The sequence below is a fragment of the Mustela nivalis genome (assembly GCF_964662115.1).
Source record: "Mustela nivalis genome assembly, chromosome: 10".
NCBI classification, from domain to species: domain Eukaryota; kingdom Metazoa; phylum Chordata; class Mammalia; order Carnivora; family Mustelidae; genus Mustela; species Mustela nivalis.
In genome coordinates this window covers 47,351,024-47,364,187 of record NC_139029.1, presented here as the reverse complement: position 1 = coordinate 47,364,187, position 13,164 = coordinate 47,351,024, and the positions used below count along the sequence as shown (strand labels likewise).

The 13,164-nt window shown below is 39.3% G+C and overlaps 1 long non-coding RNA gene across 5 annotated transcripts in view; it reads left to right on the top strand.

The window, feature by feature from the left end:
- Positions 1–13,164, top strand: part of LOC309842890 — a 256,676-nt gene that overhangs the window by 185,784 nt on the left and 57,728 nt on the right. The window contains exon 4 of one of the 5 annotated variants that reach the window (XR_014299828.1): positions 1,440–1,551. The exons of the other annotated variants lie outside the window; for them this stretch is intronic. This is a non-coding gene — a long non-coding RNA (uncharacterized lncRNA). Of the gene's footprint in view, positions 1–1,439; positions 1,552–13,164 lie in introns of those variants that run through there. 5 annotated transcript variants of the gene reach the window in all.

Sequence of the window (13,164 nt, the reverse complement as noted above, 5' to 3'; positions counted from 1 at the left end):
CTCAAAGGCTTGGTCTTGCCATTCTCAGAAGCACACACTAGGAGCCAACCACAGCATACAATGTGTGTAGGTAAGGCACACTGAGTGTTGGGGGCATCCGTTGGCCGGTTGGGGGTGTCTACAGGCAAGACGTCCTTACTGGCTCACAGGCAGACTTCTTAATGGAGTCTGAAATGCAATTAGTAGTACTACATCCCTTGGATGCCCTCGGAGGAGCCTGGTTATTGTTCTCCAGACACCTCCTGCCAGACCGCCACCCAACAACCCCCCCCCCCGCCCCTGCCCAATTGCACAGCACATACCAGTATACTAGATGAAGTATATCTTTGGCAGAGTCCTGCATAGTTTGAAAAACCAGATGCTCATTCAAAAATTCTCACATGTCTTTGTGAGAGAAATCATGGGCCTAGAAGGCCTCTTTTGTCACTGAGCTGTGCTGCCTTGAGGGAGGAGTGACACAGGCAAAATGAAACTCCCTCTCTTACCTTCTTTGTTATGTCCAATAATGGATTTTTCTTCTAATAGCATGCTGGAATTTCTCTGTTGTACTAGGGGACCTCTATAAAGGCACTCTTGTCCATGGGTGATTGTCAAAATCAGTGTTCTTTGGTGGTATGATAGTAGAAAACTCATATTTTGCCATTTTGATGACTCATTCTCCAATAATTACCTTTGATACTTGGGATAGAGCTACAAGTGTTACATACACTCACGGTGATGAATTCCTTGGGAATGAAGATATTGTACATTAAGGGACGATGTTATGGACTGAATTGTGTCCCGCCCAAGTTCATATTTGGATGCTTCAGCCCCCCAGTGTAACTATATTTGGAGATAGCACCTTTAGGAATGTAATTAAAGTTAAATGAAATCATTAGGTTGGGGTGCTAATCCAGTAAGGAGTGGTATCCTTATTGTGAAGAGAGAGATATCAGGGGCATGCATAGAGTAAAGTCCATTTGAGTACACAACTGAGTAAAGAAGGCCCAGGAGAAACCAACCCTGTACCTTGATCCTGGATTTCCAGTCTTAAGAACTGTGAGAAAATAAATATATTTTGTTTAAGTCACCTAGCCTATAATATTTTCCTATGGCAGCCCTCGCAAAATAATACAGATGGCATCTGGCCTCTTTTACCTTTCTGGAGGCTTCAAATCATATTAGATTTGTTCTCAAAAGTTTCAATAATTCATGCCTTTTATAATGGTAAATATTCATGTTTATTTAAAGAAACAGTTGTTGTGTCGATTAAATTAAATTGTTAGGATTCAAAAGCAGGATAGCTTTTCATACCATAGAAGAGCGCTTGAGAAGGACAGGTCTGAAAAATGAATAGGCAAGTGGGAAAATGTGTTGTAGAAAAAGTACCAGGTTTTTTTTTTCTCCTGACACTAAATGTGAACCTGATATATTTGTTCTTTTCACATTAATATGAGCAGCAGTAGGGCCACAGCCACATCCTGAGGGCCTTTGAGAGGAATGAAAATGTGTGACAAGTCATTTAACAAGCAAGAGGATCACACATTCCCGAAGAGACATTAAAGAAATTGCAAATAGGCAAGTATATTGTATTTATCGAGCACTCCCTCTGTGCCATGCCAGGTGCTGAGCCATTTACTCAGGGTCTTTATAGAGTTTGGATTAGTAAGTACAGTATTTTATTAATTGGGCAATTCTAGCTGTTGTAACAAATACAAGTCAATATGTTAGTGGGTAGACTTAGGAGAAATTTATTTCTTGATCCTGTTACAGTCTAAGCCAGCATTCCTGTCTAGTGGGAATCTCTTCCATGTGGTGATTTGACCGTTGGAACTTCTTTTGCTCGGTTATCCCTGAGGTCCTTTCCCCTGGAAGATGGAGAAATACATGAGCTTTTGGTTCATGGTTGATGCTCTGTACTTCTTACGTTCGTCGGTTCGTTGCACGGTACCATTCAAGCGTTCGCGTTCTCTTCAATTGTGCGTATTTGTCACTGGATTGTAGTTGTTCAGACTGGTACTACTGAGTCCTCTCTTGCAAAAAGTTAGGGCCGTGTTACCCGCGCTCATTAATGGAATTTAAATGGAAGCGATGTATGTCGTATCTGGGCCATGGCGGGTTAAAAGTGGGCTTCATTTTTCACCCTGTTCTTTCCCTTCCGGTGATGATAAGGCTCTGAGACATGGCAGGGCCCCAAAGCAAAGAAACCTGGCTCTCTGGATGACCATTTAGAATGTTTCCCATTTCATTCACCATAACTACTTTCATTTTATTGCAGGGAAAACAGAATACACTTTTCTTGTGTTAAGTCTCTGAAATGTTGGGATCTCTTTGTTACAGAGGCTAAGGTTACTCTAACAAATCCACATGACCTCATCGAGAAGCAAGAGAGGATGGGAGATATGATCTTGAGTCATACAATCACTTCTCAATGAAAAATGTCTCAATATTGGAAATAGAGGTACAGCCTGTGGCTGCCTTGTTTGCTGATGCTACCCAAGCACCCCTCACAGTGCCTGACGTTGCTGAATGAATAAATGGCCCACAATTAAATTGATGCCTATTTGAGGGGAAGCTCTATGGAATTTGGTGTAGCTGTTAAAGACTAGCCACAGTACTTTTTATAAACATTTTGAGTTATTTATGTACATTATTTCATTTAGCTTCAGTGATAATCCAATGAGTCAGGTTTCATTCTACTGTACTCATTTACTTGCATGCTGTTCTTTCTTCTTGAACTGTGATCTCCTTGCCATTAGGATTAGTGTCTCACTTTTCCTTGTGTCCTTAGTGCTTGGTGCAAAGAGGGGAGTCAGTGTTTGTTGACTGAAAACATGCATGGACAGGTGGATAGATAGATACCGGATAGTATCTACAAGTCCAAATACCCAAGTACATGTCATAGAGGACTTATTGTCAGAGCTGGGAGGCAAAACAGAGTAGGGAAAGGGTTTGGGGGAATACATAAGTAAGGTGAAGGATAGAGGCTAGGTGGTAGACAGTATGATAATCTTCAGCTGGGAGAAATTCCAGTTGAAAAATTGAAGTACAAATTAGGAATATATGGTTTGGGGCCAGAGTTCCAGCAAGTGTTGAGTAGGTATCCAAAGTTAGGGGATCTAGTTGTCCTTCAGATGTTTCAGGCAAGTAGTCCTTAATCGTTTGGGCTACACATTTGTCATCTATAAAGTTGCCAATTTAGGAAAAACGATGTATCTAAAATGCTTGGTTATCTAAGACAGAAGAGCAATCAGAATTTCTTGGGTAATGTCAGCACTTTTTTAAAAAAGCATCAGATGCATAAGATCTAAGTTAATCTTCTGCAGTCTGGTTCATCTCATCATCAGTCTTAGAAGGTGCCCTTTTTGTGTTGTATTTTAGTACTTTCTCCCTTCATCTCTTTCCCTAACTCTGCATCTTCCCTCTCCAAACTGCCACACAAATGATATATTTGATACATGCCCTTTTTATTCATCTGCCCCACAAGAGGTGTTGTGGCCTGCTGTGTAAGAACATGGGCATTAGAACCTGCAGTCCGCCGTCACAGGACAGTGGGAGCTTGGGCCAGCTGGTTAGCCTCTCTGTGCCTCAGTTGCTTAATTTGTATATGATTATTTGATGAATAAATAGGTTAATATGTCTACAGTATAAAATTAGTGACTGGTGTAAAACAAGTGCTTGTAAACCTTTGAAAATATACACATTGTTGGAGTGCCTGGGTGGTTCAGCGGGTTAAAGCCTCTGCCTTTGGCTCAGGTCATGATCCCAGGGTCTTGGAATTGAGCCCCGCGTTGAGCTCTCTGCTCTTCGAGGAGCTTGCTTTCCCCTCTCTCTCTGCCTGCCTTTCTGCCTACTTGTGATTTCTGTCAAATAAATAAATAAAGTCTTAAAAAAAAAGAAAATATACACATTGATGATGTGTTTAAGATAGAGATATTTATAGATCAGTAAATATCATTTTGTTTACTTTCATTGCTGTTAGGGTCTATGGGTTTTGACAAATGTGTACTGTTGTGAATCCCCGACTATAGTCCTATATAGAAGACTTTCCACTGCCCTAAGTCCCTGTGCTTCACCTAATCAACCCTTCCATTCTACAAATCCCTGGTATCCACTGACTGATTGGTCTTTTATTATTCTGCCTTTTCCAAAGTGTCCTGAAAATGGAGTCATAAAGTATGAATTCTTTTAGATGGGCCCCTTTCATGTATCGATACGCATGTAAGAGTCATCGGTGTATGGATGAATAGCTGATTCCTCTTTATCACTGGCTAATGTTTCGTTGTATGAATTGGCACAGTTTGTTTACCATTCGCCTACTGAAGGACATCTGGGTTGCTTCAGAGTTTTGGCAATTACGAATTAAGTCTCTAAAAACATTTCGATGGGGCTTTTTGTGCAGACCTTACGTCTACTTTTAAAATTAATGTTGGCTTGTGTTTTTACTTTCTCACCTTGTCATCTGATTTCGGTATCAAGTATATATTAGCTTCACAAATGAATAGGGTTGTTTGACCTCTATTTCTATTCTTTTTAAAAAGATTTTATTTATTTGAGAGTGAGAGATAGAGATAGCAGCAGAGGTAGTGAGAAAGAGCAGGAGTGGGGAGGAAAGGGAGAAAAAGGCTCCCCACTGAGCAGGGAACCCAATGCAGGGCTTGAACCAGGCCCTGGGATCTTGACCTGAGCTAAAAGCAGATGCTTAACTGACTGAGACACCCAGGCATCCTTCTTTTTCTGTTCTTAAAAATAAACTTGTTTAGATTAGAATATTTATTTCTTGAAAATTTAGTAGAATTCATCTGAAAGTCTGTCCAGGTTGTGGCTTTTTAGGTGAGCAAGGTTTTTTGGTAATCATTTCATTTTTAAAAACAATTATTGATTCATTAAAATTTTCTAATTACACATGTGTCAGTTTAGACATTATATATTTTTCTAGGAACATAACAGTTTTCTGTAGGTCTTCTTGTTGTTTTATAAAAAAACCTCTTGTAACGTTCAAAATAGTTTTCTTGGGGAGTTAGTGGTGGGGTGTTCCCCTGGAGGTGTAATCCAGTCTTAACCAGTGCCTGTTTGTGGCTCTCTCCCTCTGTGCCTGGGGGTCCTTCCCTTAGTGCATCTTCCAAAGGACTACTATGTTCTGAAGGCTGTCACTCTGCGCTATGTTGCCTAGCCCATGAATAAGTCATGGAAGGGAGATGAAGAAATAAGGAGAGATATTGAATTTTAAAAAGTAGAGGGAACATTCACAGATAACATTGATCACAGTTTCAGTACAGTAGCATGTGGACCAGATCAGACCTGTCATTTGGCTATGGCTATTTCCCAGCTTGGTGTCCATCCAGCCTCTCATGGGAGTCTGTGAACATCCCCTCCCTCTCTCCCTCCTTCCTTCCTCCTCTTCCCCTTCCTTCCCTTCCTTCCTTCAGTCTTTCAGGGACCCAGAGTAATTACTGGGTCTATTATCGTATTAATCATGAATCCTGGTAAGAGCACTATGTGCTTTAACTTTTTAAAATGCAATCATTTTAGAAATTAGCCAGAACATATATTCCCTGTGCTTGTTAGCTCAAAGAAATGTTTTATACACAGGAAAAGATTAAGTTGTAATATGTTTTATGCTATAAGAGAAGGAAAAAACTGAATGTGTGAATCTATTGCTGGCAAATGATGACTTTGAGTAAGATATGGAAAAAGATTAGAAGTGAGGTTTTAAAAAACATTGCTTTGAAAGCAGGTGTCATATCCCACCTCCTTCTCCTAGTGAGTATAATTACTTGGTTTCCAGTGAAGTCTGTGCTTCCTATGTGAAAGGAGAAATGTGGAAGATATTTCAAAGAGTTTAGCTGTTTATTTTATTTATTTATCTCTTGCTTGTCTTTCCTAATCATAGAGAAAACCCTTGTCTGATTAATAAACAATTTTTGGCTGTGTTTCAGAATCTGGCTGCAATGCATTTGCTATTTGATATCTGGGAGATGTACAACATGTTCACAGTGAATTCTCCAACTGAAAACAGTAGAGTTCAAATAAAGTCAATTAATTCACAGAGTGAATGGATTGAAGCCCAGAATCGCGTGTCTTGTGGAGGCCTTTTTGATTCACTTGCCAAAAGATATCTGTTTATAAATGCATTAAATGTAACTATTTGGGTACTATAGCAGTTACAACCTGATGTGATTTTTTTTTTCTTCCTGTGTTATGGCTGATCTCAAATAATTGAGTTACATTTTACATACATTTCAAACATTCTTTCTAACACCCCCTTCTCCTTGTAATTCACTCGCATTTTCCTGCTTTAACACAGAGATCTTTTCTCTCATTTCTTCTTGTTCTCTCCCTCATTTTCGCTTTCCTCTTTTCTTCCCTTCTTGTTTCTTTCCCCCATTATCTTCTTCCAGTTTTCTTACTCTCCATGCTTTCCTTCTTTATCTTACCAATTTCCTCTTTCCTTTCTTCTTTCTCCTGCTTCCCTTTCTCCCTTCCATCTACCAGCTTCCTCACCTGGGGTCCGTAAAGCCCCCCCCCCCCTGCTGGAGCAGGAATAAAGTCTCTCCGAGCACCTTAGAAGCCTCATTCTGCTGTGCTTCTGTTTCCGTAACCTAATTGCATGGTGTCCCTGGGGTGGCTTTCAGCAATGAGTGTTCACTGTGGTGTGATTCTCACCTAACTTGCGTATGTGCTTGACCCTTACCTATAGCTGTTTTTTTTTGTTGTTTTGGGGGTTTGATCCCCTCCTCCCCTGTGCATTGGATTTCTCATTTTTTGGTGCCACTTAATACTATAGGTGAGCCCTGGCTTAACTCTTAGCCCGCATAACTATTGATCGAACATCTCTGTTATTTAAAAATTTTATTATTTTTTTCAGTGTTCCAAGATTCAGTGTTTATGCACCACACCCAGTGCTCCATGCAATGCGTACCTTCCTTAACACCCACCACCAGGCTCACCCAACCCCCACCACCTCTCCAAAACCCTCAATTTGTTTCTCAGGGTCCACAGTCTCTCATGGTTTGTCTCCCCCTCTGATTTCCCCCAACTCACTTCAAACCTCTCTTTTTAAGTCTTATTTTTTTAATTCAGGTGCTGTGCCTGATACAAAAGAATAAAAAATCAGTATCGTATTCTGAAAAGTTTGGTAAGTAGGATTCTGAATAAATCTTTACTTTGACTTCAAGTATAGCAATCCACCTAGAGATTCCTGTGAGATTCCTAGAGATTCCTTCCCATGATACTGCATGATATTAGGTTCCTCCTTGTACACCAGGTCCAGGTTCCACCTGCCGGGGCTCCACTCTCTTTGGCCCTCGATGTTGAACCATGGGATACTCTAGTAGAAACTGCCAAACAGGATGTCTCTGGTCACTCTTGCATCAGCACCATCTATTTCCCGGTCTTACTAGATCTTCTTATCATTTCTTTACTTTACTTTACTTTACCATTCTTTACTTCCAGCCCTGCATGCTTTCTTCCTTCAGTAGGAACACGGACAAGAATTTGAAGCAGGAGAATAATTAAACCCTCCTTTCTTAATATATTATTTTCTTTTGGTTTTTTGACCAACCTTAATCTTTTCCTTTATTCTTTATTCTTTTTCCTGTTAGAATTGCTTTTTTCTTTTCTTTTTAGTATTGCTTGCAAACACCTCATCTTTTCTGGATCTTTAAACATTAGAGTTCATGAGCCCTTGGGACCCTCTTCTCATACACACCCTTTCCTGCTCTGACCTCATCTGTTCCTGCTGTTTCACAAGCCATATTTTTAAAAATTTAATTTAATTTATTTATTTGACAGAGAGAGAGGGAGAGAGAGAGAGAGAGATCACAAACAGGGAGAGAGAGAAGGAGAAGCAGGTTCTTTACTGAGCAGAGAGCCTGATGTGGAGCTCGATCCCAGGACCCTGAGGCCATGACCTGAGCTGAAGGCAGACGCTTTAACCCACTGAGCCACCCAGGTGCCCCCACAAGCCATCTTAATGCTGGTATTGCCTAGTGACTTTCTCCATATATCTAGCTTTGTTCATCCTGCATGCCTAATATTAATGGACCTGTGTTCACAAATTAACAAAATGAATATTTTCCTTGAGCAATTTTGTGAGCTTTTCATGGTATAGTGTTTGCAAAATTTCTCTGTAAAGCAAAAAACACTGAATAATAGTGGCTAACATTTACTAAGAAGAATCTGCATTTTGGAAACGCCTTTAAGCATTTTATATGCTTCCTTCAGAGGATCATTGCAGCTTCTTATGAGCCGGAACTGCTCTTGTCCCCATTTTACAGACGATGTCACTGATGCCAAAGAGCAATGTATTGGTTGCAGTACTAATTGGGAGGAAAAAATGCACTGACTTTGACTGATTTAAGAAAAAGAATTTATTAAAAGAATCATCAGGTTGATTGCTACTGCCAAAATAGAGTTAGCAATTAGAGGATGATAGAGACCAGCAGGTGGCATGTTATTTTGTAATGGTCACCTCCAAAGGAGAGGATTTTCCATGGCTGCGTTTCTTTAGGTTATGAGCTAATTTAAGGTCCCTGGTGGATGCTACCAATTGGTAAATACTAATGCTCAAGACCTGCCGAAGAGATTATAAAACCAAACATTCAGGGGCGCCTGGGTGGCTCAGTGGGTTGGGCCGCTGCCTTCGGCTCGGGTCGTGATCTCGGGGTCCTGGGATCGAGTCCCGCATCGGGCTCTCTGCTCGGCGGGGAGCCTGCTTCCCTTCCTCTCTCTCTGCCTGCCTTTCCGTCTACTTGTGATTTCTCTCTGTCAAATAAATAAATAAAAAAAAAAACAAAAAACAAAAAAAAACAAACAAACATTCACCCTCTTTAGTTTCTATGGTGAGAACTAAGCTGTATTCCAACCAAGATTTATAAGGGAGGAAATATCCCAAACAGGCAGAAGGAGTTCAGATAATAAGTAAATTAAAAGAATGGCAAATGTCCATTTTAAGAATTTGCCCAGGGTCACAATGCTAAGATGTTGAAGGAGGGCTTGCTAAGACCCAGGGAATGAACTACTTTACTGTGCTGCACATGGGCTAGAAATGGGAACCAGTGGAGAAAACTATTTAATCAAAAGCATGGAGTCCTAAAATACAAGTATTGAAAGGCTCCTTAGAGGTGACCTTGACTGGGATTCCTTTTGGACTGCCCCCCCCCCATCACTCCCTTGAGAAACGTTGTCTTCATTAACCCAAGTTTGGTTAATTGTGTTCCAGCAGACTGGTGCTACATAGCTCTCACCACTGCTTCTTAATCTTGGCATTGGAACTTCTGCTTTGGCATCTCTCTCTTAGATTTCTGAGTTTTGGCTTGTGTTGTGTGTTTGGCTCCAGTCACTGTTTCCTGCTAGATAACATTCATTTTTGTAAGTATATGTGTTTTTTAAACAAACATATAGTGAATTCCTCTTATCTCTCAGGCTCTTTCATGTATATTATCTCATTTATACTAATTAATCCTTATAACAAATTTGCAGTAGAGGCACTATTATTGCTATGTTCCAGATAAAGACACTGAAGTTTAGAAAGATTGATTCATTTGCCCAAATTGCCACCTCTTAGAAATTTATAAATAGAGATCTGGGATTTAAAGCCAGTGTTGTCTGACATCTGAGGATGTCCTTAGTCCAACATGTCATCTCACTGTATCTTCTAGTTACCCTGCTTCCTGGACCGCTGTTGACAGGTCAGAGTTATTTCATGCTCAGAGGGGTCCCCTTAACCCCCATTCCCTTTACCCAACACCTGAGATCTTGCTGTTTTAAATCCTTTGTGTTCTAAGACATTCTTAATATGTGAGTGGTGAACATCTCCTTTTTTATCTTCCTTTTGGATAGCAACAGGGGAAATGAGATATTTCTGGAAGCTGTTTGAAGTAGAAAGTATAACTTTCAGATGTGTTAATGAAAGCTCCAGTTCATCCATGCTTATACCATTATTAATTAAGAAGTTAATCATAAAAATATATATTGAACATCTACCATATTATAAACATAATATTTCATCTCTTCAGGGTTTTTTTTTTTAGTTCCACTTCTTTTTTTCTCTATTTTTCTTTATTGAGATATAATTGACATAACATTATATTAGTTTCAAGTTTAGAGCATAATAATGTGATATCTGTATATTTTGCAAACTGATTATCACAATAACTCTAACATCTAGCACCATGTATAATTACATTTTTTTTCCTTAGGATGAGAATTTACTCTCTTAGCAATTTTCAACTACCAGTTCTCTGTATTTATGGGCCTGTTTCTTATTTGTTTGTTTGTTCATTTGTTTTGTTTTTAGATTCCACATATAAATGAAGCCACATGGTATCTGTCTCTCTCTGTCTGATTCATTTAGTGTAATATGCTTTAGGTCTTTCCATGTTGTTGCAAATGGTAAGATTTCATTCTCTTTATGGCTGAGTAATATTCCATTGTGTGTGTGTGTGTGTGTGTGTGTGTATGTGTGTGTATCATATTCAAACTGCTGGAAACAAAGGAAAATAAGAAAATCTTGAAGCTAGCCAGAGAAAATAGTCACATTACATATAGAAGAAAAAAAATAAAGAACTGCAGCAAATAGCAATTTTCAGAAATCATGTACAGTGGGAGATAATGCTGTGACATTCTTATGTTGAGAACCTGCAGGGGATTTCTAATACCACCCATAACTGAACAGGTTTACTCTCTCACTGAAAACGATTAGGGTACTGGACAAAATATTTAAAATGTTTTCTCATACATCAAGCAACAGGTACTGCAGAATACTGATCTCTTAGAGAAGGAGAGAAAAATAAGGTAATTGTCCTAGCTATCTTCTGGAGGAACATTCTAGACCATATTGCAGAAAGGCGAACCCCACACAGAGCATGGCATATACACTGAGTTGAGGTTATAGGCCTAAAAGTTTGGAAGGATATAGGTGTCAGGAATTTTCTTTTCTTTTTTAAAAGATTTTATTTGTTTATTTGACAGACGGAGATCACAAATAGGCAGAGGGACAGGCAGAGAGAGAGGAGGAAGGAGGCTCCCTGCTGAGCAGAGAGCCTGATGTGGGGCTTGATCCCAGGACCCTGGGATCATGACCTGAGCCCAAGGCAAGGCTTTAACCCACTGAGCCACCCAGGCGCCCCAGGTGTCAGGAATTTTCTAGTCAAATTATGAGAAAGGAAAGAGATCTATGGACAGAAAATCTCCAGAAGTATGTACAGAGGTACCGTTGAGTCCTTGGCTGAATTCTAATCTGTTCAGGTATAAAGGTTGAATAAAAACAAATGCCATTAAGATGTCAGCTAAATAAAAAGATGTTCAACGTCATTCATCATCAGGGAAATGCAAATCAAAATTACAATGAGATTCATATCATACCTGTCAGAATAGCTAAAATCAACAACACAAGAAATAACAGATGTTGGCCTGGATGTGGAGAAAAAGGAATCCTTGTGCACTGTTGGTAGGAATGCGAACTGGTGCAGCCATTGTGAAAAACAGTATGGCGTTTCCTCAAAAAGTTTAAAATAGAGCTTCCCTGGCATCCAATAATTGCACTACTGGGTATTTACCCACTAAAATACAAAAACACTAATTCAAAGGGATACATGTACCCCTGTGTTTATAAAAGCATTATTTATAATAGCTAAATTATGGAAGCAGCCTAAGTGTCCACTGATAGATGAATGGATAAAGAAGATACGATATATATTAATATATCTACAACATATATAGATATATATGTCATTCTATTCCTTTCTATCTATTCAGATCTATCTATTCACATACATATGAATATTATTCAGTCATAAAAAGAAAGAAATCTTACCATTTGTAAGACCATGGGTGGAGCTACAGACTATAATGCTAAGTGAAATAAGTCAGAGAAAAATACCTTATGATTTCAGTCATATGTGGAATTTAATAAAACAAATGAGCAAAGGAAAAGAGAGAGAAGTTGAGGAACAGACTCTTAACTACTGAGAACAAACTGATGGTTACCAGAGAGGAGGTGGGTGAGGGATGGATGAAATAGGTGATAGGGATTAAGGATGCAATTGTGATGAGCACTGGGTGTTGTACAATCACCATATTGTACACCTAAAACTAATATAACACTGTACATTAATTACACTAGAATTGGAATTTTTAAAAAATGATAATAAGCTAAATAATTCCAAGAGCTAACACTGGGCTGGGAGATGTTTGAATACAGGCATACTTCATTTTAGAGTGCTTCCCTCTATTGCACTTCACAGATACTGCATATTTTATAAATTGAAAGTATTTGATAATCCTGCAACAAACCAGCCTATCAGCACAATCTTTCCAGTGGCATTTGCTCGCTTCATGTCTGTTTCATGTTTTGGTAATATTCACAATACTTCAAACTTCTCCTCTTCTCCTCTTCCTCCCCCTCCTCCTTCTTGTATTTGATATGGTGATCTGTCATCAGTGATCTTTGATGTTCCTGTTGTAATTGTTTTGAGGTGTCATGAATCACACCCATATAAGCATGAGGAAATTGATAATAGACAAAAGAGAGAAAAAAATGAAATTTCAAGAGATTAAAAAATGTAGTATTTGAAATGAAAAATAAACTTACTAGATGGAATTAACAGATTAGAAAATGTGGAATAAAAGGTCAGTGAACTTGAAATATACAAATGGAACCACAGAGAGGAAAAAGATTTAACAAATAGAGGTAGACCCTACTGCTTATCAAGATGGAGTAATAAGGACTAGATTTACTCTCCCAACTGAAGGAACCAATAAACAACCCCTCCCCCACAAAACAAATGAAGTACAGTGATTATCAGGAAAGGGGAAAACATAAAGTAAGTCCTGAGATCTCCCTATCTTGCTGCCATGAGAGAATTTCCAGGCCATGGTACAGCTAATGGGAATCTACATGGAGCCCACTGGATACCTTGAGTTGAGATGCGATAGCTGAGAGCCTGGGGAGACCAAAGCAGGCTCATGGGTCAAGGCACTGGAAAGAAGAGAGCTTCACAGAGAGTGAACCCTAGATCTGTAGAAGATCTCCATTGAGTGTTCTATAGATGAGTCAGCTCATACTTGTAGGGACTCTACCTGAGGATAAGAAAAGAATGTCCTGAAATGATAGTGGGAACAGTATCTGACACCCATCCAGACTGGGAATAGTGCTTGTTTCTACCAATCAAACTGGAAAAA